Source organism: Sarcophilus harrisii, chromosome 5, assembly GCF_902635505.1.
Source record: "Sarcophilus harrisii chromosome 5, mSarHar1.11, whole genome shotgun sequence".
NCBI lineage: Eukaryota > Metazoa > Chordata > Mammalia > Dasyuromorphia > Dasyuridae > Sarcophilus > Sarcophilus harrisii.
Window position 1 is genome coordinate 276,762,521 of NC_045430.1, and position 23,799 is coordinate 276,786,319.

The 23,799-nt window shown below is 43.6% G+C and overlaps 1 long non-coding RNA gene across 2 annotated transcripts; it reads right to left on the reverse strand.

The window, feature by feature from the left end:
* Positions 1–742: 742 nt before the first annotated feature.
* Positions 743–6,554, reverse strand: LOC116419617. Of its 2 annotated transcripts, none has more exons than XR_004229868.1 (3): positions 6,458–6,554; positions 5,887–6,021; positions 743–1,405 (listed from the first exon to the last, which is right to left on the reverse strand). It is a non-coding gene; the product is annotated as an uncharacterized LOC116419617 (long non-coding RNA). The 2 variants fall into 2 exon arrangements; XR_004229869.1 differs by lacking the exon at positions 743–1,405 and adding an exon at positions 3,828–4,450.
* Positions 6,555–23,799: the final 17,245 nt, after the last annotated feature.

Consider the following 23,799-nt stretch of genomic DNA (forward strand, 5'->3'; position numbering starts at 1 on the left):
CATCAGTGTAGGGAACTGCCTTTACTGATTTGGATCAATAACCAGGGAAGCAAAAAAGAAGGCAAAAAGTTGGTCCCAGTCCTCAAGAAGCACACATTCTAATGGAGGAGACGGTACAAAATCAGCTATGCCCATACAAGATTTCTACAGTGTAAATGGAAAGTAATCTTTGAGGGGAAGAACTACAATATATGATACTCTAATAATGTAAAAAGTACAATAGAGATTTGGGAAGTGCTGTGTGTTTATGCCCAGATAATCCAGAAAAGACTAAGCTGGGTTGCAGAGCTGATAAGATTTAAATTTAAAATGTACAGTGGTGAATTCACTGGCTTTGGAATTAGCAAACCTGAGTTCAAAGCCCACTTCTGGAACTTACTATCAGGGTGACCCTGGGCGGGTCACTTTCCTTCTCTGAACTTCAGTTTCCTTATTTTTAACATGAGTGGATTGGATTATGTGATCTCTGAGGTACCTTCTAGACCTATAATCCTTGACCATTATTATTGTTGTCTGATTATTTGCAATTCACACAAATCATGATCATTCCCTGAATCTTAAATCTTGGCATTTCTTGAAATGTAGAAGTTCCTTCTTTTTTCTCTTCCCGGTTCCTTCAAATCAAAGACCTCACCCAAAGCATGAATACCCAATATGGTAAAAGGAAAAACTAAGGAATGGTTATATGTGAAGGAAGGATATTGATTTCCATAATAGAAAATAATCCATTTATACACTGACTGCTTGGGAGGCAGGTGGGGAAGAGTTGGGTAGTGAAGATGGGATGTCAATTAATCAACCATCATTAATCACCTGTCCAGAACACAGATCTCTTCCAAGTACAGCCCAAATGGGGTGCCGCCATCCAACAGAAAAGAGATTAAACGAACAGGGAGTGTGGTAGCCATCCTTCTGGTGCCCATCTTGTGTTTCCCCCCCTTCGCAATGACTGGGAAGCCCAAGGATGTTGCAGGACAGATCCTCCTAGAGCCAGGGCCCTAGGCTTCCTTAATTTAATCTCCTTCCCCCAACAGGAATAGGCAGTGTGAAAATGGATGCTCTCACCCTTGTAATCAGCTGTGCCGTGCGCACAAGGGCAGCAGTCTCTGGTGCCTCATCTGTGAACTAATCTTTCATTTCATAGGAGATCTTTCCATATCAAACAACACAAATGACTTAATTTGCATGACAGGATTTGTAACGGGGCGAATCCAGTGTCAAAGTCGATTAAAGATTACACCAGAGAACTATCATAATCAGGTCTCTAATGAGCCTAAATAGGCCCAGGAAGACTCCTCCTCTTGCCATTCCAGTCGTGTATCAAAGGGACTGTGTTTCTTTTCATCGATGAGCCCGGACGCCAGTTTGCCCAGGACGCCCAACGTGGAGCGAAAGTCATGTCAGTCTGATTTCAGAGGGAGAGAAAAAGAAATAATAAAGCAAACAACACTTCACAAATGACATTGCTTGCTATAAGCCAACGTTTGAAGCCCTTAATTCTTCTAATCTGCAAAATAGTCAATGCTAATGGGTTTTTGCCTTTGTGTGAGTTGATGCATAGGAAGAAAAACTCTAATGAGCTGCCTGGGCTGTGTGCTTACAGATACCTGTCAAATGTCTGTCATCTTAGCCAGGGCTCAGGCGTTCTAAAGAAAGTAAGAAGGAAGGCGCGACAGTATTTGTACAAGCATTTTCATGCTAAAATGGCTCAATTTTCCTCCTGTCATAATTTCATTGTATCTGGAAGTCAGAAAAGCTTAACCCTTTCCCGGGCGAGGCCTGTGCGGGTGGATGGTGGAGCAGAGCCTGGGGAGCCGGCCCTGCTGCCACCGGGGAGCCCGCGGCTCCTCTGCCACAGGCGCCAGCTTGTTTAGGGTAGGAGAAGGAGGGATGTTGAAAAAAATGACAACAAAAGATTGGGAGCCATCACTGGGCCCCAAGAAGGGGGGCCAGTTTATGAAATGGCAGCTCCCAGACTACCCCATCGTCCCTTGAAGGCGTGCTTTCTGATTCCCTAATTTGGTCATTTTGGGGGGGACCTATTGTTAGGTGGAAGGAAATGCCAGGGCAGAAGTGCTGACAATTCGTGACCTCCTGGTGCTCACCTTCTCTTTGATTCTAGGAAGCAGTCCCCATTATACAGGCACCTACAGGCAAGCCTTGCCTGGGTGAGGGAGGCAGGGAGGCAGGCAGGGAGGGAGAAAGCAGGGAGGGAAGGAGGAGACAGAAGGCAGGAAGGGAGAAAGAGAAGCAGGGAGGGAGAAAGGAAGGCAGGGAGGCAGAAAGGGGGGCAAGGAGAGAGGGAAAAAGGAAGGGAGGGAGGGAGGAAAGGAGGCAGAGAAGGAGAAAAGGAAGCAGGAAGGAAGAAAGAGTCAGGGAGGGAGAAAGGGAGGCAGGGAGAGAGGGAAAAAGGAAGGCAAGGAGGGAGAAAAGGAGGCAGAGAGGGAGAAAGAGAGACAAGGAGGGAGAAAAAGAAAAGGGAAGGAGGGAGAAAGGAAGGCAGGCAGACAGGGGCAACCTTGTGCCTGGGATTCAGGAGAAGTCAGCCAGTAAAATGCTATAACAGTCCAAACTGGAAGGGGAAAACCATGAGTCTAGGTGGCCTTTTCTGTTCTCTCCTCCTCCCCATTCTAAATGGAAAAAAGCCTAAACACTCTTGCCTTTCCTTTCATGCTGAACTCTGGCTCACATTCTGGCTGAACTTTTCAAAGAGAAAAGATGGACTTTCACCTTTAAATCTGTGAAAACTTAATTCATATAGATCCTCAATTTTGGAGCTGGAAAAACCTGAGAGGCCATTGAGCCCAGGTCCTTGATTTTACAAATGAGAAAAGAAAAACAGAGCAGAGAGACTGAATACTTTACCAGGGTCACATAGGAAATTGAGATTCAAACTCCGACTCTCTGACTGCAAGCCATTTGTTCTGTCCAGTTCTTTTTTGAGCTAATTTTGCTTTCTTTTTGGCCAAAAGGAGGCCCAGAGAGCTACCCTCAGACTGAGAAAGACCTGCATTCAAATCCCCTGTCCCCTGATGCATGAGGGCTGTGTGAGTGGAAGCAAGTCACTCCATCTCTCAATGATGACTAAGTGGCAGGTGCCAGTCTGCACTGGACAAGAGTGTGTCTTCACAGAGAATTTGCTCCACTGACAATGTCACTGGTCTATCTGCATTTCCCCCAAAACAGTAATGGGGATTTTTGAAAAATGAATAAGCCCAGGTTTATTGGGCAATTTCCTTATTAGTGCACTAGATTTGCATGCAGGAGTATCTGGATTCAGATCCTGACTGACTCTTACCATCTTGGTGACTCTGAGTTTCAGGAAATTCTTTAAAGGATCCATTGCAACACTCTGGGGGAGGGAGCTCTCACATGAATGAAATTAGTATCCTTATTATTATAAGGCTACAAAACCAAGGGAAAAGGGGATGGAGAAGGCATCGAATCAGGAACCAGGATTAGGAGTTTGATTCCCTACTCTCCTGCTGATTGACTGGGGAAAGTTAGGGATACTTTGGAGTTCCCCTCTCCATCAATTCAGAATTCTGATGCTTGTTGGGGAAATATCCTCAGAGCCTTGAGGAATAAATTATAGATAAAATAAAGAATGAATAATTTTTTTTTGAAAACATGCAATAACACTGAAAGCATTCAAGTTAATTTGAAAGTATTTATTGAGTGCTTCCGTGTACCAGTCACTGGGAATACAAATATAGAAGGTATCCTTGTCTTCAATGAGTTTTTAAAAAATACATTAATACATGATGTTCATTTAAAAATACATTAAAAATTTATATATTATATTAAAAATACAAGAGGCTTTTAATACAAGCTGTTCTTCAGTGTTTATAAACCCTTTGCCAGACTTTCCCCAGTTTCCCTCCTTCCTCCTTAAACTTCTTGGTCGTGTTACAGTAGTCAAGTTTTCCTGTGTTTTTCTGTCAAGAGAAATTGATGGCATCCACAGGCTCTATTGTGAAAAGCCTCTAGAAGATGCAGAATTGAGATATTTTGATGACCTGTTATGTTTGCCATGTTTCTAGAGAGGATATTTAAACTCTTGTAAACAGCCTGTGAGCAGATTGCCCAAAGGAGAATCTTTCATTCTTATGCAAACTTTCTTTAGAAAACAGGGTCTTAGGAACTGACTCTGAGCTTAGAGGATCAATGAACTGGAGTTAGCTCGGCTCTCTGAAGCTCTCTAAACTTACTTCTTCCACATAAAGAAACTGAGGCTGAAAAAGAGCATACTTGCCCCAAAGACCCACAGTTAGTCACCCCACAGATGGGATTTGAACTCAGTCCTCTAGAGTCAATATCCTTTTCCTGTCCTTAAGTTCTAAGACAGGCTTTTAAGGAGGCCATTAGAACGGAGATGGTTGTTGACAAAATTGATTGATGTCAGAGTGGAGTTCATTGTGATATCACCGAGGAATCTCCCATCTTGGTGCTATAGGAAAGAATGAGAAGAAACTAGACTAAATCCCCTTCCTGCTTCCTCTTCCAGTGGCCATTAGTCAAACAAGTTTCACTCACTTCAGTCAAATGACATTACACTTTCAAATCAGAAGAATTGAGACAAAAGTGTGGGAAAGAAGGAGGCTAGAATATTTAGAGCCTAGATGGGTCCTGGAATTGGATCTCCTCGTGAAGGTCCAAGATAAGTCATGCACATGATTTCGAAGTGAATATGGCAGTTCCCTAAGACCATTTAGGGCTTATCCTGTCTCACTTCCATTGAAGAGATTTTCATTTGTTGAGCTCATGTAACAAGAGCGATGCTGGGAACTGGAGGAGGAAATACAATCTATCTGAAGAGAAGTAAGCATGAAGTCTGCTTTAAATAGTTTTAAGAGAAAAATGCAATCCAGTAAGCATTTATTGAACAGTAAGGATGCAAAGAATTGCAGTTAATGAAAAATACCTCCTTAAGTAGCTTATGTTCTTCTGAAGGAGATTGGTACAGGTAAACAGGTAAGTAAATACAAATATACTTACATATAGACATTTGTGTCACATACACACAAAGCAAGTGAAAAATGCAATATGTTGGGGGAGAGAGGCAGGGGAAACGCTAATTTTTTTTTTTTTAGAATCTTATCTTTTGTGTTTCCAGAAGACCTAATGGTTAAAGTTTTCCTGGTCTCGTTAAAAGTCAATTAAAAATTGTTTTGCATGACTACACATGTATAGCCTATATGGAACTGCCTGCATTCTCAATGGGGATTGGGGGTGGGGTGGGAGAAAAGAAAAGAATCTGGAACTCAAAGTTTTCAAAACGAATGTTAAAATCATTTTTATGTGTAACTGGGAGAAAATAGAATAATAATTAAAATCCATTTAAAATAAAAACAGCTGGGTGACTTAATGGAAAAAGAGCTGGGTCTGAAAACCAGACAGAACTGAATTCAAATCCTGCCTCAGATACTTATGTCTGCCTTGGCTTGTCATTTGGAAAATGAGAACAATAATCACATGGAGCTGACAGAATTGCTCCGTGGATTACATGAGATTATCAAGGTGAAGCATTTTACAAGCCCAAAGGGATATGTAATGTTATTTCTCTTTCTGGTTATACTTGATAAATCTTACATTGTCACAGAATTCTCTGCACCTAGCAGAGTGTTTGACATATTGTAGGTGCTTAATAGATGCTTAGGGATTGATTTCTTGAAGATTAGTATTTCATAAATGCTTGTTGACTTGAGTGGAAGGGCAAAAGGCTTTGGGGTAGGAGCTGGCTTTAGGGATGAATTAAACAAAAACTAGGGATGGGGAACTGAGTGGCTGCATGTAGAGCAAGACCCCTTCCAGTCGTCCATCTCCAATCTCATGATTAATTGAAGCTGGACATTGCTCTTTATTTTAAGAGGGAGTTTTGCTTACATTGTACTGAGTGTGAAAGCTGAAGACCTGTTATCTTCTACTAATTTCTTGGGCTCCAGGACACAGATCTGGGAAGGTAGAAGGCTTCTGCAAGCTTGGAAAACCCCGGCTCGTCCATTGATGGATCAGTCTTTCCTAGAGGAAGAAACACTTAGTGTGAAAGCATTGATAAGCATGATGTGCTAATCACACCTACTTTTCTGGGGGAAAAAAAAGCCCATCCTTATTAATCATCCTCTGCTGCCCTCCCAGCCTGTTCTTTATGTTGATTCCCCCCGTCCCTCCCCCCACCCCGACCGTTGTGTCTGGGATGTATATAGCATTCATGCCATACGGAGCACTGAGCTGGCCGCCATTAACATACAAACTTTAATAACACACATTAGCCATCCAGGGGCAGTTTGGACTCAAATTTCATCCACTTTCCAATATGAATAATTCAACACCTCCGTCCAATTGTTCTTGTGACGCCTGTGAGACTAAATACTGCTCTCCCCTCTCAACCCCCACTCTCCCTACCCCCATCCCAGCAGTCGTCAGGTTCAGTTTTTTTGCAGATTAGTGGAATTACCATGGATGTTTCCGAGTAAATTTTGCTTGCAATCCTAAACTCGCCTCCCCCCCCCCCAACACTGAGCCTCTGACCCAGTTGCTGCACCTCTGATCCTCCACACCCCAGAGGCTGTCACAAGCCTCCCTCCTTCCCAGGAGTTGAACACACAATAGAGAATGGGCCCTAACTGTGAGGTTCAGCTGCCATTATTAACCCTACCAGCTGCTCCTGCAGGGGGCCTTCTGGGTCTGAATGTCCTTTCTCTGCGGAGGCCCTCATTTCCACTAATCTAACTATTGTTGGGTAGGAATGCTGACAGGAGAAAAGAAATTTTTCTTGTGTCCATGCAAGTGTGTGTATCCATGTGTAAGTGAAGGAAGAGTGAAGGCTAATTTCTATAGTTGGCATGAATGGGGGGATTGGGAAAAAAACCTAGTTAAAATGTGTTTACTTGCTTAAAAGGCTCAGTCAATTTAAATCATTTCACTACTGTGCTCTATTTTTTTTTTTAGGAGAAAAAAAACAACCAACTAGTTACTCTTATAATTTTCTTTAGTTCCCCGGAGATGTTTGGGCATGTTTTAGACTTTCTAAATTCAATGCTGGGGGGAAAAAATTGAATTGAATTTCTTTAAAAAAAAACAACAAAAAAACAAAAATGCTAGCATAAAGTTACATACACATGGAATTACTCACTTCTAATGGACCTTAAAAAATCAGAAAGAGAACTGGTTATACAGGTCACACATACTTCCTTCGGATAATCTACATGCCGTAATCGGGGACACTTTTGGCTCTTGTGAAAAAAAAAAAAAAAAAGAAAAAAGAAAGGTAAAACCTCTTCTCAGTGAGTGAGAAAGGAAAGGAAAAGCACTCATCCCACTGTATTTTTTGTTCTCCAGGAACCTTGTGGTTCAGTAAAGGAGTGAGATTTTCACCTCTTATCCAAGAGGTGACTTTAAGGATCATGTCCATTCCCTTCACACAGATCTGATCAGCAGACTACTTGGGAACACACTGATTTCCTAGAGGAAGTCGAACAAGTGACAAATATGATGTGAGTTTTAATTACATGGTAAAAACTCTCAACATATCTGTGCACTTGAAAACTCTGTAATTTTGCCCTCTGAAAATTTCACTTTCCTCTTGGTACAGGGATAGAAACATTCCTAAACACTGCTCTCCATTTTTACCATTTGAGAAAGTTCGGGAAAATACAACAGTTGGTCTATTTCAAATCAAATTAAGAATAATTCAGGTAGAAATGTATTTTCTGCGCAATTAGACTCCATCGTCGTAGGGCAAATGTCTGATATCATAAAGTGCTATTCTGCATCTGTTCCTGTGTCTAGACTGTGGCAATTATTGGGTCTTACAAGAGCAGCAGCAAAAGAGAACACGGCTTACAGGTTTTCCCGATTAAAATGCCACATTCTCTATCTTTGCCCTTTTATTACCTAAATCATTTGATTGGGAGAAAATAAATTTAATTTAATGAAGTTGTACTTTTCCAATTTTTGCCTGCAAACACATAAGTGGTCAGTACCGAGCCTGTTTTCCAAAACATTAGAAGCAAATGCTCCAGTGCTCACTGCATTAAAAGAGAATGTGGCCAAAATAATAATGCTTGTGCACACTTAAAAACAAAAACAAAACAAAACAAAATACCAAAACAGCACTGTCCCCCCCAAAAAAAATCCCCCAAAATGCAAACCCTGCAAAATAGGGATGTTTATAAAATATTTACCTTCCTTTTCCCTTACCCAGTTTTCACAAAAAAAAAAAAAATAGCCCCCAAATGGTGCCAAAAAGACCAGATAGCTAAAGCAAAAGACCTTGGGGATCCCAATTGTAGAGCTTGAAAAGGTTTATAAAGAGCCTTCCTAAACACAGTCTGATGAGAGGGAGAATACAAGGGCTATTATTCCCATTTAACAGAGAAAGAACCTGAGGCTCAGAAAAAGTTCAGTGACTTGCCTAAAATTGGACATTTAAAAAACTGGCAGTCATGCTAAAAGCCCAGTGTTCTTTCTCTGATGCTATTCTCTTTTTCTAATAAGTCATCCAGTAGAACTAAGCCATTCCCCTAAAGGTTTGGCAATGTCTTTCTTATCTAGCCTGAGGAATCAGTTTTCTGGGCCAATTTTGGAAGCATGTGAAAGAATCGAAGACATTTGTCACTAGACTACAATAAGCAACTGGAAGGGTTAGATGGGAGACCATCAGATCAGTCCATCAGTAGGTCCCTGTTTTGAATTTATATATTTGTGCGTGTTCGTATGTATGTGTATACATACCCACTATGGACATATAAATATTCATACACATATATCTTTTGAATTGGGACTGCATGTAGACAATGAGTTTGGCTCAGAAATGAATAGTAGAAAGAACTTAAGTTACACAAATGTGATTCCAAATGGCTCCTGTCACAATTAGAGAAGAATAGAAATGATCAATATGGCAAAGGTCAAGGGAAAGGTGGGCATAAATAAGACCAATGTACTATCCAGAGTCACTTGCAATGCAGAAGTAGCATCCAGGCATGTATGACCAGAAATGGAGGCTGGGGAATCAAAGAGATATTGGTGAGATATTTGATGGTGGGAAGTTGTCCCAGGATCTGACACAAGGAAGGGTTCCAGACACAGCAGATTGTCCTCAATTTTACTGGAAGGGAAAACAAAATACAAAAACCCAGGGTTCCCAATTTTTGAGTTTAAAAAGTGATATGGGATAGATAGCCCCAGAATCCATAAGAATTGAAGGCTTCTAGTGAAGTGGGTGCACTGTTCATGGAAAACTTTTATAAAGACATAGATGATAAAGAAAGAATGAATAAATGAATGTATAAATGAATGAATGGAAAAGTATTCAATAAGCACTCACTACATGCAAAGCATACAGTGAGTTTTGAGGATCCAAATACAAAAGTAAGACAGTGCTTGACCGTGGAGAACTTATATTCCAAAAGGGGATGACACCCAGGCATCCAGGGTGCCAACCAGGGAGGAGTATCTGCATTTGGAAAACTAGAACGATGGCGAGTAGAGGCATAAGTAAGTAGGTTGACGTGGCCTTTCCAGGAGCAGTGGCAGTATGGATTTGATTATGGTTCTAGAACTAGAAAAGGCAGGTAGGAAGAATGTGTGTGGTGGCAAGTGAGTCAAGATGAACAGGAAGTAAAATGGGGGAGTGGCTGGAGCTTGCCAAATGAGGCACTAATCAGAACAATCAGGCTCCAAAGCAAATGTTAAGTTCTCCAGGGAACAGTCCCTTTTTTGGAGAGGGAGGAAAAGAAATGCGAGTGGCAGTGATGTACTGGCTAGAGCATTGGACTTGGCATTAGAAAGATACAAGTTTGAATCCTGCTGTAGACATGTAGGAGCTGTGTGACCTTAAACAAGTCACTTAACCTCTCTGTATTTACCATGGACTAGAAAATGAAGGTATTAGACATTCAAGCTAAATGAGATGCTATAGAGGCTTAGTTTATACACTGGTAAAGATAATGTTCATACCTACAAAAACGTAAACCCATAGGAATCAGTAGATTTGCATTTCTTAATAAGAGCAAACACTAACAATTCTTTGAATGCTCCAGAGAGACGTTGTCGCCTGCTTCCCCCCTTTGCTCTCCCTTCCAGTGAAACTAATTGCCTGCAAGTTCTGGGTCTGTCTGGGAGCCTTTCATCGAGCTTCCAGATCTTGGGATGACTCCTTACGCCACGAGACACTAGCATGGAATGGAAGTGGAAATAAGCAGCCATGACCTCTGCCCACAGTACCTGCAGCTCCCTTTCTGCAAATTCTGTGCTCTCCAGCTCTTCTTTTTTCTCTCTGACCTGGCCATGTGAGCATAATGTAGACACGCAGGAGGGACTGAAAGAAAAATGAGGAAGAGCGATCCCAGCAGATGACAATTATAAAATGGAAATGTACAAGAAGAGCACCAGATAGCATTGAATATGCAAACCAGGTCATTGTCTATGCTAATGAATGTGTAAATGAGCATGCAAATGACCATATACTCAGGTTTTCCATGGCTGGGTCCAAAAGCATAGTGGAAAGAGCAGGGATTGAAGTCATAAAGGAAAATAGACTTGTATAAGTTTGCCACCAAGTCATGTTACCTCTCTAATCCTCGATATATTTGTCCGTAAAAGATGGGATAATAATTCTGTTGTTCCACTTGGCAGTGGGGCTCAGCTGAGAAAAATGTTTATAAAGTGCTTTACAAACTTCAAAGTGTTCTAGAAATCCCAGTTCTTAATATTGTTCTTCTCGTTATTTCATATTCTGTCCTGCTAATGTTAGTTGGTCTTATGGAAAGCCCACCTAAGGACTCCCAAGTTAAAGAATAGAGGATTTTTATATACTTCAACAACAACACTATATGATGATCAATTCTGATGGACCTGGCCATCCTCAGCAACGAGATGAACCAAATCAGTTCCAATGGAGCAGGAATGAACTGAACCAGCTACACCCAGCGAAAGAACTCTGGGAGATGACTATGAACCATTACATTGAATTCCCAGTCCCTCTATTTTTGCCCCCTGCATTTTGGATTTCCTTTACAGGCCAATTGTACACTATTTAAAAGTCCGACTCTTTTTGTACAGCAAAACAACTGTATGGACATGTATACATATACTGAATTTAACTTATACTTTAATGTATTTAACATGTATTGGTCAACCTGCTATCTGGGGGAAGGCGTGGGGGGAAGGAGGGGAAAAGTTGGAACAGAAGGTTTTCCAAGGGTCAATGCTGAAAATTTACCCATGCATATAACTTGTAAATAAAAAGCTATATAATTTTAAAAAAATAGGGAATTCTGCTTTAAAATTTTCACATGACAATGAATGAAAATAGTCATCACCTCTCTTATCCCATAACCATGAATATACTGTCGGTTAGACCACCTTCTAGGTAATGGCAAACGTGAAAAGCCCACTCAAGACCTAATAGGCCTCCCACAGGCATTAGAACTACTGAGACGTAAAGGATGATTATTACAGAATTGTCCCTGAGTTAGCAACTTTCTATTCATGGAGAGCCTTCTCAAGGCAGAGATTGACTTTGTCCTGGGCCAACAGAACCAGCCATTGACTGTTCCTTCCCCTGGAGTTTCTCTCAGCTCCCTTCCTGAGATAAGTCTCCTAGAGAAGTCAGGGTGGACCAGCTAAGGCGTCTCCTCTGTTAAATATAAGCTCATTTCAAGTAGGGATTCCTTCTTTCATTTTCCTGGTATCCATAGTGCCTAGCACATAATAGGCACTCCACAACCACTTGTGATTGATTGATCTTGGAATCAAAACTTGAGAACCCGTATCTCTAACCGCTCTTGCCCCAGATCCAATCTGAGATGCCCAGATCTACAGATTCAAATTTGGGGGCACACAGGGCTCACCTAACAGTAGTTTGAAGGGGACAAAGCTCCAGAATTACTTTTGAGATGGTTTTTTTCTCTCCAGGTTTTATTCATGAAGGCTCCTACTTGCCTTCTCTTTGCCACACACCATCTCCTAAGTCCAATCCTTGGCACAAAGCTGGATGCCATGCTTAGAATGCTCTTCTTCCTTATCCCCACTCTTCAGACTTCCAGATCCTTTAGAGGCTCTGCCCAAATGCCATCCCCTTTCTCAGCTCCCTCCCATTAATTACTTAGTATTTGTTTTATTTATAACCTTGGCTTTACATATATATTTTGTTTTTAAGCTTTAGTTAGCTATAAATATGTTGTAAATCTCCCTCCCCAACTTCCAGCAGAACATCAGTCTCTTGAGGGTAAGAAATATCTCATTTCTAAAATCTGTATTCCCATCCCTGGCATATAACAAGTGTTTAATAAATGCTGATTAATTTATGGTAATAACTGCAGCTCTACTGGAGGTTACATAGGTCTTTAGAATTCCACTCTGGGAATACAGGTGGTTCAATGAAAAGAACCCTGCATTTAAGATCAGGGGAGGCCCTTGGTCAGATTCTACCTCTCTCCTTTCCTTTCTGGTTGACCTCTCTAGACTCCATTTTCCAAAAGGACTTTAGATGAGATGACCTTTAGGTGGCTTCTAATTTTTTCTTGCATTCAGATTTTCAAACAATCATCATTTTAAAGCTGAGACTTCCTGTATCCATTTTAGAGGTTACTTATACCTGCTGATAACAATTCTGGTTAATTCAATAAAAGAACATTCAATGTTCTCAGAATCTTGGGAGATTCCATCACCTTCTCTGAATAAAGTACCAATTTCAGGCAGATCTTCAAATCTGTGAATTGGGGACTCAAATGTAGTAATATCAGGAGCTGAGGCACATGGGAAAATCTCCTGGAGGAAACAAGGAACATTAATGTCAAAAACAAGGGAGATGGTGTCTTCCAAGGTGTGTATGTGTGGGTATGTGTGTGCACACTGGCACGTAAGACAGTGTAGCCATAGTGTATAAAGAGACAGGGGTAGTTGATTATGGGTAAGACCCTTAATCTCCAGGTTTCCTGAGCCAACTACAGGACTGAAAGTTAAAAATGAGTTGCTGATTTGTATTAAAAGAGGGAGCTTCCACACTGGAAGTAACTTATGTTGACAAAGTTGGGAATCCTTGCTCAGAATAAGTCTGAAAAGTTTGCATTTGAGTCTCAGTATTTCTAATTGGACGACTGCTTTTCAAGTTCAAACTTTCAAAATGTGTTTAGCTCAATTCACTGAGAAAGTTGAAGTCATCATCTTAGTCCTTAAACTGAGGTTTTATAAAATGCTGGTAAATGAGGAAGGAATTAGAGCTAGAAGTGTAGTTGGTCTAGTGAGCAGATCAGTTCCACTGAAGGAAGCAAGAAAGATCTCAGGTACAATCTTGTTGATCTGATGTTCACACCATCACCTCCTTTTCCCCTTTGTTGCCATCCCTCTTCCTCTGATGGCTCCCCACCCCAGACCACTACTGCCCTCAAGAACCAGCCTTCATCACTACTATCCTGCCTCTTTTCTCTTCCTACTTGAGCTCCAATTTAGACCTTGAAGCCCAATACAAATATCTTCTCCTCCTGAAAGCCTTCCTTGATCTGAGAGATGATAATCACACTTTCTCTCCCAGCTCCCACCAGCCCTTTTTATATACCTCTCTGTTATATCTAACTGGTTCTATTAAGTATAATAGTTAACTGTGCATGTATCTAATTGTCCTATTAGAACATAAGCCCTGTGAAGACAGGGGCTCTATCTAATCTAACCTTGATGTTCCTCAGCAGCAATGTTTTCTGTGTACCATGATGGAGGCACTTAATCATGTTTACTGAATTCAGTTTTTGGAATGGACAAATGCAATCACATACTTAAAATAAAAGAGAAGGAAATAAGTATTTAGTAAATATCCACTATGTGCCAGTCACTGCGTTTCACCAGTGCTTCACAAATATTATTTCATTTGATCCTCACAGCAATCCTGGTGGAAAAGTACTATTATTATCCTTATTTTACAATTAAGGAAACTGAGGGAGGAAGCATTTAAGTGACTTGCTTAAGACCACACAGCTGGTAGACTGATTTTAAACTTAGGTCTTCTTCTTGATTCTAGTCTTCCCTATCTATCCACTATGTGCCTAGTTACCCTAATTAGCCTTATGGTATTGTGCCTAATTTCCACATCAATAAAGTAAGATTGGATGGGAGGGTTTTTTTTTAATCAATTCCTGCTGGCTCTAAAATTCTATGATTAAAAATGAAACTTCTACTCACAGAACTCCGAAATGTCATCATTCTCTAGGAAGTTCATCTGGCTAATGACGCGTTCAATCTAATGAGTGTACTCATACTTTGAACATTTTTGTGAGAGCCAGGATGGGAAGTAGGGCGATCAGCTCTGTCCTGGATGGGTTAAGTTTCAGGAGTATTTCTGTGCTTCCCAAATTTGCACTGAGGATTCCCGCTTCCACCTCTGTCAACATCTTTGTTGGGGAACGGGAACTCAATCAATATCAGTGGAAGTATTTTGGATAGCACAAGAACCAAAGGCCAGTAAAAGAGTTCAATTGCTGGATACAACTCAATCAGATTCAATCTAATCCAACAATATTGTACCTATTGTGTGCAAAGCACTGTACAGGAATATAAAGATCAAAACTATAAAGCAGTTCAGGACCTCAAGTCATTTCCATTCTATTGAAAGACACATTTAAGCAGTCAAATAGATATACTGGAAGTTGAGGAAGGATCGGACTAATGAGAAGGAGGAATCAAGAGAGGCTGCCTGTAGGAAGTGGCTCATGGACTAACTAGTGAAGAAAGTTGAAGATTAGAAGAGGTGGATGAGGAGTAAATGTACGCAGGATTAAACACCCATTCTCTTAAATACTGCCATGCATGCTACTTTAGACACCTGACCTGCTACTCTGCCCAAATTCTTAGATGGAAAATTTGATCCCTTTTGGGCAGGAGCCACACAAAAGTGAAATCAAAATGGCAGCCACAGACATGCCAGGACAACTGTCAAGTCAGGGACCACACCTTTGGACCCTCTCTGAAGGATTACAAAGGCATCCCAAGACCATTTAGCAATGCAGGTATACTTTTTGGTTGTTGTCATTGGATCATTTCTGTTTCGGTGATATCTGACTCTTTGTGGCCCCATTGAGGTTTCCTTGACACACATATTGAACTGGTTCTTAATTTCCTTCTTCAGTCCATTTTACAGATGAAGAACTGAGGGAAACAGTCCAGAGACATTCTATTAGTATCTAAGGTGAGATTTGAACCTACAAAGATGAGGCTTCAGGTGCTAAGCTTAATGCTCTATCCACTGTCACTTAGCTTCTCCTCGGGCATATAGTGTTTTGAGAAAACTTGACCTTTGAAAATATGAATCTAGGAATCAGATATTTCCTTTTCAGAAATCATGATCTTGCTTCATGGATTTGATTTTTAAAAATTCAATACAAATGTGGAATATTGCTTGGAATCAGGAAGATCTAGATTAAGTTTGAGAAGTTCCCCCCATCCCTGATGTCCTTCCCTGTGATTGGATAACTCCCCCCAGAAGTTTCATTTAAGAAGAACTCCCACGCTAGACATGTTTCTGTTTCTCACCTTGATGCACTCTGGACTTCTTACCCATGTCTCTGTGCCATCCCCTGTGTCTACTTTTGATTATGGAAAAGCCACTTAAAAGTGCAATTCCCTACCTTGCCTTCTTCAGAATATGCATGTTATTTTAAATAAAGCAGATCTCCAGATTACATAAGGCCATCTTGATGGAGCCTAAGGGTTTGCTGCTATTTTCTTGTTTTTCTCACATAATACTGTTCTGACAAGATCTTTTGGGCTCTCTTTTCTTCATATTTTTAGGAAAAAAATATTTGTATATGTAGTATAATTAGTGTCTTCATGAATAAATAATTTTAAAACAACCAAAACTACAACCATAACTGAAAAGGCAATAGGGTCTAAAAGATAGATGATTGGCCTTGGAATTAAAAATGCCCAGGAAGGCTCAATTCCTGTCTCTGAAACAAACTCTCCGTATGATTCTGAGCAAGTCATGTAACTTCTCACGGACCCAGGCAATTCTCTGTGACCAATAGTTGCAGAATAGGTGACAGTCTGTATCAGTGGAGGGATTTTTCTTCCTGGGAGCTCTCTTTGCCATGACGTTGTAGGTCACGACCAAAATAAAAAACTTTAAAAACACTATCCATTTTCCTAACTTATTTGACACAGAGAGAAACTGAGGCTCAGAGAAAAGAGGTGATTTGTTCACATTTACACTTCAAGTAAACAGAAGAGTCAGTATTTGAATCCAGTTCCTTGATTTCAAAAGCAAGAGGTTTGCTATAATTCTTTTCTGCCTCCCTTCAACTCACTTAACAAAGAAAAGGAAAGAAGGAAGAAACCTGCTCATTAAAGAATGTCAGAAGCCTATTAGATTATCTTCCACAGCTTTAGAGGGATCTCTGACAAGGGGACTACAAGCTAATTCCTCAACTGAATGTTGTTTCCTTTGTTTTCCCTAATGATCCCTCACCTTTCTACCCAGAGCTTTCTCCTTTCATCACATGCTGATTAGCATTCTGGGAGACATTTTGCCTTAGATGGGGTTTTACCTGATTTCTCTGCAAAATCAGTGTCAGAGTATCATCTCCAGTAGTTTTTATCTCACATTGATGGAGAAGGGGTTATACATGAGGTTAAAGACCCCCTCCCACCTCCACAGAAAACTCCTCTCTAGTCATTAGGAGGGAAGCTGACATTTTATTATTCACACATCAAATCAAGCCTTGGGGACACTGGGGGGATCTCAGTTCTTGACTGTATGTTCTACTCTTTCTACTCTTGAGTCTCATGCAGTCACATCCGTGATCGTACACGTGCTTTTACCTTATCAGTGCATAAAAGACCTCCTTTCTGATTTCCAGAAAAAAAAAAATATTGATCTAGTGATGAATCTCTTCAAAACCAGCTATTTCTGTAGACAAATACAATCAAGAAAGGAATAAGAAATCCCAGTGAGTGGAGGATTGCCAATTTCGTCCCTCCCTTGGAGTGTCCTGTGAACACCACAGACCCTCATTTCTGCCAGAAAGAGCCAGCAATGTCGAGACAGAGGCCGGAGATACCCAATATATTTTCATCTCATCACGATGAATCTACAAGTGACTCTGGGAGATACTCAGGCCAAGTTGTCACCCCCACTACTGACACATCATTGATTTTATCTCTCCAAGGCACTCCTTGGGGGTGCCATCTGCATGTCCCCCAGGATCTTGAAACCACTGGTACATACTTCCTTCTTATCTCTTGCTTGCTATAGCTCTGGGTGACTTTAAGAAGAGTAAAATGTGAAGATCTACTTCCCACAGGAAGCCCTTCATGATCTTCTGTTGCTGGCGCCTTTCCCTTCTAAACTCTTGTATTTCTTTGTACATTTCTGCATATACTTGTGTCCACATATGGTGTCTCTTCCCAAAGAATAAGATTTCTTTTTGTCTTTGTACCCCCAACACAATTCAATACATGGTATGGAGTAGAGGCTTAATAAATGTTTATTCAATGAAAAGATGGCTGGCTGGCTGAAAGGATGGATGGATGAATGAAAGAATGAAAAGAAAGAAGGCATTGATTATCTTAACAACACAGACTTCGGTCCTATCTTCCTAAGAAAAGAATATATCCAACAACAACAGCAGCAGCAGCAACACCTTTACCACTAAGATAAATATATTTTGATAGCCTACATACCTAGAGTTCCATGTCAGTGTTTGGATATTCTCTTCTGATATGTTAGTGCCATACACAATTCTCCATAGGATGCTGAGAGGAAGAAAAAGTTCAGACTTTAATTTGACAAATATGTATGTGCTTCCTACTCTTACATTTTGTCTGGAGGAGAAGTAGGGATCACCAGGGACTAACTGGGCTCTGGACCCCTCTCAAAGAGCTAGACATGAGCCCTGGCTTCCTGATGAGGAACATGTACCCTGTCCAGTCAATCGGGGATCCCTATGGCTATTGGCGCATCTGCACCTCTAGAATTGGCCTTTCTGGAGACTGGTTTCCATCTCTTCATGGAATCTCCACTTTTACCTCACCATAGAATTCAGATAAATTAACAAGAATGTATTAGGAGAAGAAGGGAAAGGGACCTGTATGTGCCAAAATGTTTGTGGCAACCCTGTTTGTAGTTGCCAGAAACTGGAAATTGAATGGATGCCCATCAATTGGAGAATGGCTGGGTAAATTGTGGTATGTGAATATTATGGAATATTATTGTTCTGTAAGAAATGACCAGCAGGATGAATACAGAGAGGATTGGCGAGACTTACATGAACTGATGCTGAGTGAAATGAGCAGAACCAGGAGATCATTGTATACCTCAACAACGATACTGTATGAGGATGTATTCTGATGGAAGTGGATTTCTTTGACAAAGAGAAGATCTAACTCAGTTTCAATCGATCAAGGATGGACAGAAGCAGCTACACCCAAAGAAAGAACACTAGGAAATTAATATAAACTGCTTGCATTTTTGTTTTTCTTCCCGGGTTATTTTTACCTTCTGAATCCAATTCTCCCTGAGCAACAAGAGAACAGTTCGGTTCTGCACACATAGATTGTATCTAGAAAATACTGTGACATATTTAACTTGTATAGGACTGCTTGCCATCTGGGGGAGGGGGGGGAGGAAGGGAGGGGAAAAGTCAGAACAGAAGTGAGTGCAAGGGATAATGTTGTAAAAAAATTACCCAGGCATGGGCTCTGTCAATAAAAAGTTATTAAAAAAAAAAAAAAGACTATATTAGGAGTCTACTATATTTAAGTTCAATGTGCCCAGCCCTGAAGATACAGACAAAAACTGGAAGCAGCTGATACCCTCCAGGAGCTTACATTCTCTGTATGGTGGTGGTAGGATGGGGAATATGACAAATACACAAGAAAACACAAAATAATACAACATTAAAAAAAAAAAAAAAGAGCAAATACCCCTGATTAGAGAAGATAAAGTAGTATATGAGCTTTGAAGGAAACTGGATGTTATAAGAATATGTGTGTTCAGTTCTTTTGATATAGATCAGAAACCATTTTGACGTTGGCCAATATGTGGGGGAAAATATGTAGGGAAGAAATAGGAGAACTTTTTATTTAGATTATTCTTTGAATAAGAATAAGAAGAATGCAATACAGAGAGTCCTTAAGGGTTGTCAATGATGATGATGATGATGATGATGATGATATTTGATATTTGACTAACCATTTTTATTACATTTCTTACATTATTTTCACTAACATTTTTATTACAAGAACTTTTTATCATATTTTGATTCCACTTATAGTCTAAAATTTTTTTTTGGAACAAATTTGCATGTGTGAGAGAGAAGAAAGCACTATTCTCTCCTACTCCACCGTCTTCTTTTCTTTCTTTTTTCTTCTCTCTCTCTCTGTGTGTCTCTGTCTCTGTGTGTGTGTGTCTGTCTCTGTCTCTCTGTCTCTCTCTCTCTCCTTTTCTCTCTCCCTCTCCTTCTCTCTCTCTCCCTCTCTGTCTCTCTTTCTCTCTTCCTCTGTGTCTCTCCCTCTTCCTCCCCCTCCTCTTCTTTTCTTCCTTATCCCTCCTTTCTTTTATTGTCTAAGTAAAGGTTTTCTAATTCTCTGCTGCACAAATGAGTGTAGCAGCTCCTAGTATAATTTAGAAACCATTAGAGTTTCTCAGAGAGGAAAAGGGGATGAAATAAAAGGAGAGGTAAAGGAAGAAAAAAAGAGAGAAATGAAGGAGAAAGAGAGAGAAAAAAAGAAAGGGAGAGAGACAGACAGAGACAGAGAGACAGCGAGAGATAGACAGAGAGAAGACAGAGGCAGAAAAATAGAGACAGAGAGCCCGAGCCCGAGCCGAGCCGAGCCGAGGCCGCGAAGGAGCGGCCCGATTAGCATGCACACGCAGCGCTGGCTGGCTCTGTTGTGACAGGCCGCGGTATCAGCGTCAGTCAATTATCTGCGCACACATGCCTCCCGTGCTAATGAGCGCGCTCCGAGCCCCGCGGACTTTTCTGGCGAGGAGAAAAGATCAGTTTCACTGCTCGCAGAACTAATTCCGGGCACAAAAGTGGAGGCTCGGCCGCCGCTGCCTCTTTCACCGCTGCCTTTGTCCCGGCTTTTGATGTGCGCTGAAGAGCCGGGCCTGCGCCGGGGGCTCTTCATCTCCAGTTCATTGCCTGCCATTAACATACATATCCATATGAAAAGTGGGTAAGTCACCAACAGCTGTCCGGGACGGAGTGGGGGCGGGGCGGGGGGGCGGGGGCGCCGGGCTCCTCGGGAAATGCCGACAATGCCGGTGCGCCCCTCGGGCCGCGGCGCGCCCAACTTTTTAAAGCCGCCTTTCTCTCGGGGAGCGCCGCGGCCGCGTCCCCCCCCCCCGCCCCCCGGAGCCCGTGGCCGTGGTTTCCGTGTGGAACCGGGCGCGGCCTGGCGTGGGAGGGGACAGAGGAGGAAAGGGGAGCCTATATTGCCCGAAGGGAAAGGAAGCCATCATTCGTTATCCTGCTGCACACAAACACACACCAGACACAAACACACAGACACACAGAGACACACAAACATGCGCGCACACACACACACACACACACAGATGTCGACTTTCCAGGATGCTCAGTGCTGCCTTCATGCCCCAATGCCTCTCTCCCATTAACCCAAAGGGGACGGCTCCCTCCCTCCCTCCCTCGATTAGCACACGTTCTTGAAGTCTCCCTAAGCCCCCTGAATGTACACTCTCAAGTTCCGACATCGACCCTTGTAGACGCCGACAACGGCCAAGGCACTCCAGGGTATCCAAAGGAAGGGCCCAGCAGGCGCGGCGCGGGGGAAGGTCCACCGACCTACCGAGAGGGCCACAGTTGGCTGGGAAGCCCGTTTGCCCCCTTAAGCTGGACTTTAATTTTTAAAGGAAAGTGATGAGGTTTTGTTCTTCATTCGTTCCACGAGCATTGATACATTTCCTCGAAAATGTGACCTCTCCGTTAGGAAATCCCCAATCCGATGGTTCTGGGGAGGTCCAAGGACCATCATCCACTGGGAGTCCAGAAAAAAAAAAAAGGGGGGGGGGGTCCTGCAAATAGCTATTTGTCTTGTGATCGAGTAAATCTTCCTTCCAGAAGAGGCTGAAAGCTGGAAGGGGGAGAGGTGTGGAGATTTCCAATTACTGAATAAGCAGGCTCTTCCCCATCATTTGGTCTGTGGCTTAGTTTTGTCAAGCCCAGAAAGAAGCCTCGGGGTTGATAAATGCCTTTCCCCCGGCCCCCCCTCCCCCCCGGGGTTCGTGATCCCGAGGCCATCCCTCAGAATGCGGCCGCACCCTCGCTTTGCGGGGCCTTCCAGGGAAAATGAGGCTGGGTGAAGCTGTGTCAATTACCGAGGGCTTGACAGAGTTTACAAGAGTTTTGTGTGTGGCATTGTTTTGTGCTCTCTCTCTTTTTTGAATCGGAAGCAAAGTGCTGGGGAAGCCCGGCCTCGCCTCGTTCTGTACAGATTGTATTCCCCTCCTGATCCTCCCAGCAGGCAGAAACAGCTTGTGCAGGCTGCAATGGGGAGGTGGGGGGCTGGGAGGAGGGCGGCGGCGGGGGAGGGAAGGGGGGGGGTTGGGGGGAGATTTTAATCCCACTTGTTGCTTCCTCTTTGCTCTCTCTCTCTCTTTGCAGCTTCTCCGCAGCCTCTTCTAGCAGATTAGTCAATAAAAAATCTTTCACTCTGCCTATTTTGATCTGAAAATGAAATCGTATTCCTCCTGCATCCTGTTTGTTGTCTTTGAAGAGCCCCAGCATTCAGGGCCAGGGGGCCAGAATGACTTCTTAAACACATTTCTCTCTTTGGCGCAATTAAACAAAGTGGAGCTGTGATTAGTCCACCGCAGGGGGGAAAGAAAAAGACACCCTTGAATCAAAATGGGGGGACCTGACGGGGCATTCTTGTCTCACAATGCCGGAGTTTATTGCTGAAACCTGCTTATCGCCTTGCACCGCACGCCATGGGAACTGCAGTCAGGTGGAAAGCGAGGCTGTTCTCTGGCCGCCCCGGCCCCCAACCTCCCCCCACCCCCGGGCCCCAGTTCCCCTCCCCCTCTCCCCTCCCAGTCCCGAGGCCGGCTTCGCAGCTTCAGGAAAACGCCCGAGCTCGGCCTCCGGGCCCAGGAACCCAGGCTTGTCATCAGATAAGCTTCGGGGGAGTCTGGGCGCGAGCTTCTCTCTGGCCTTAGAAGTAGAGTTAATGATGAGTTGGGCCTGGGGGTGGGGGTGGGTCCCCCCCCCTCCAGTCCCCCTTTTAAAAAAACGCAATCCCCAAGCGCTTGTTTAAGTGAAGGGCCCCCTCCCTCCAGCCCTTGGGAAAGCACTCGAGAGGGATTTGCCGGGCTCTGTGTTCATGACACATAATGAAAACAATTTTACGCTGGGAAGGGAAGGATGGGGCAATTACCGCTGGAACCGCCACCTGCAGGACGCGGTGGCGGCGGCGAGGGCGGAGGCGGGCCCCGGGCTCCGGCCCGGCCCGGCTTCCTGGGTACCGGGTGGGAGCCTCAAGGCTAGTGACTGACCCCGCGCAGGGGCAGAGGCCCGGGACTCCGTGGCTTCTCTGCAGCCCATTCTGGAGCCCCCACCCCCTGCCCTGCCCAGTGTGACCCCCGGGCCCAGAGTGCCGGGGGCGGGGGGGGGAAGCGAGGAGCAATATGGGGTTCAGGAGAGAGTCAGGACCCCAAGGCCGCTGGAGGCTCAAGGAGCAGAAGATTGAGTGGGGCCCAGGGGAGGTGGGGGCAGGGGCCCCAAAGTGCTGGACAGCAGCGCGGGGATCAGGGAGCAAAGGCGCAGATCGAGGCACAGGGAAGCAACGGTTCGGGGAGCAGGAGCACGGAATGGGGTTCGGGGCGCAAGGAGCCGGGCCCCAAGGGTATAAGGTGCTGGAGAGCCCAGCGAGGATCAGAGTAGCCAGGCCAGAGGGAGGCACAGGGAAGCGAGGGCCTGGGGCCTCAGGGAGCAGTGGCGCCGGGCGGGGCGCACGGAAACGATTCCCGAGGGCCCCGAGACCGCAGGGAGGAAGGACTAAGAGTGGAGCGCAGGGAAAGCACGGCCCCGAGTCCCTGGGCTGCGGAATCAAGGAGCAGAATGGGATGCGGGGAAGGCGGACCGCCGGGCCGCGGACCGGGGTTCGGGGCCCCGAGAACGCAGGGGCGCAGGGCCGAGGGGCAGGAGCGCGGCCGCCGCGGCCACCGCGGCTGTGACAGACAGGGAGCCGGGGGCACCCTGTGCAAGCCGTTGTTTGCCGATTTTACACATGATGTCCGCCTTTCACAGTCCCCGCATCCATCTTGTCTGCTTTAATTTGATAAACTCAGGGGGGAAGAGGGATTAAACGAGAATTCTGTAATGGAGAAAACTTGGGTTTACTCCTTAATCCAGTTAAGATATTAGGAGAGCAAACGCGGGACCTGGGAAGTCTGGACAGAGGAAATCAATCCCCAGTCTCTCTTTCTCCCTTCCCCCCCACCCCAGCTCCCCCCGTTAAAATCTTAACATCGCGCCACCGGCCCGGCACCCCATCCCCCAAGCCTTTGGAAGCTCACGGGAGGGGCTACAATAGGATCCTTTCTTTTCTTTTTTAAAACCTCGCAAACCTTACAAAAATTTCCCACTCTAGAAAATAAACCCACTTTAGGTATAGTATAAAACTCCCTAATCTTTTTTCACCACTCCACATACGGTCCCCTTTCTCTCCCTTAGCACCATCTCGTATTTTTAAAATTTCCCACTTTATTTTCATAAGTAAAATTTTATATTTTATAACAGCGGCTCATATCTTGTTTTTTAATCCCCTTCTTTTCAGCGGATA